The sequence below is a fragment of the Sphaeramia orbicularis genome, chromosome 13 (genome assembly GCF_902148855.1).
Source record: "Sphaeramia orbicularis chromosome 13, fSphaOr1.1, whole genome shotgun sequence".
Lineage (NCBI taxonomy): Eukaryota > Metazoa > Chordata > Actinopteri > Kurtiformes > Apogonidae > Sphaeramia > Sphaeramia orbicularis.
The window spans coordinates 2,456,565-2,457,693 of record NC_043969.1 but is presented as its reverse complement, the minus strand read 5'-3'; the positions used below and the strand labels follow the sequence as shown (position 1 = coordinate 2,457,693).

General features: G+C 33.2%; 1 protein-coding gene across 1 annotated transcript in view; it reads right to left on the bottom strand.

The window, feature by feature from the left end:
- The window catches only part of LOC115432269 (tyrosine kinase receptor Cad96Ca), a 35,200-nt gene extending 34,454 nt beyond the window's left edge, over positions 1-746 (bottom strand). The window contains exon 1 of the mRNA XM_030153166.1: positions 741-746. The gene's annotated coding sequence lies outside the window, so the exon portion shown is untranslated. The remainder of the gene's footprint in view (positions 1-740) is intronic.
- Between the last annotated feature and the right edge of the window lie 383 nt (positions 747-1,129).

Genomic DNA, 1,129 nt, shown 5'->3' with positions numbered 1-1,129 from the left:
TTTGAATACAACGGCGAAGAAGAGTAAAAAAATATTTTTAAAAAACCCTAAAACTAAACTAAAACTAAGCATTTAGAAAATACAAAAACTAATAAAACTAGCAAACCTGCTCTAAAAACTAATTAAAATGAACTAAATTGGAGGGAAAAAAATGTCAAACTAAATAAAACTAAAGTATAGTGAAAAATCCAAAACTATTTGAACCTTGGAGAGTGGATGTGTCCTTCCTGTGGTTCTCCCTGAAGTTCTCTTTTCCCACTGGGTTTTTGTAGAAGGAGGGTCTGAGGACGGGGGATGCCCACGACATTAACCCGTTCCCTTCATCTACTGTTTTATCTGACTGTTGTTTATTTTTCATATTCAACTATTTCTGTAAAGCCCTGTGAGACAACCTTGTTTGTGATATAGGGCTCTACAAATAAAACTGAAATGAAATGCACTGAATTTGTAAAGTCAGGGTTTTTTTCTTTTGGGGTTATTTTTCTTCATTGTGGAAAAATTATTTGGGGGGATTTGCTACATTTTTTGAGAAGCATTGTTAGGGACCTAGCAGTAAGACGACCAGGAGACAGGACTAAAGTTTCATATGTGGGTTTTATTTACCCAGCATTATTCAAAAAAGGATTACAAACGATAGTTTTAACAAGTAAACATATAAAAGAGGTCAACATAACAGAACTGTGCTCAAAATAATAGCAACTAAGGCTGAGAACACAAACTGAGGTATCACACAAACTGACAAAAAACTGACCGAACAAAATGAGACAACGGGGAACATTTACAGTGGTTTGGCCAAACCATTAAACCAGTGGTTCCAACCTTTTTGACTCATGACTCCATTTTAACGTCACAAATTTCAGGCGACCCCAGACATTCAAAACAGAGACATTTTTTTGGCTAAAATTAATTTGTTTTTGATCGTGTAATAGTTTGCTATACCACGTTGCAAATAAACATTAATTTTAGGCAACATTTAGGCTATATAATGTAAACTTTTATTAGTAAGTTTTATTTTTTTTATTTTTTTAAATAAATTATTAGAAATTTCAGGCGACCCCAGACATTCAAAACAGGCACTTTATTTGACTAAAATTCATTTGTTTGTGGTTGTGTAATAGTTTGCTATACT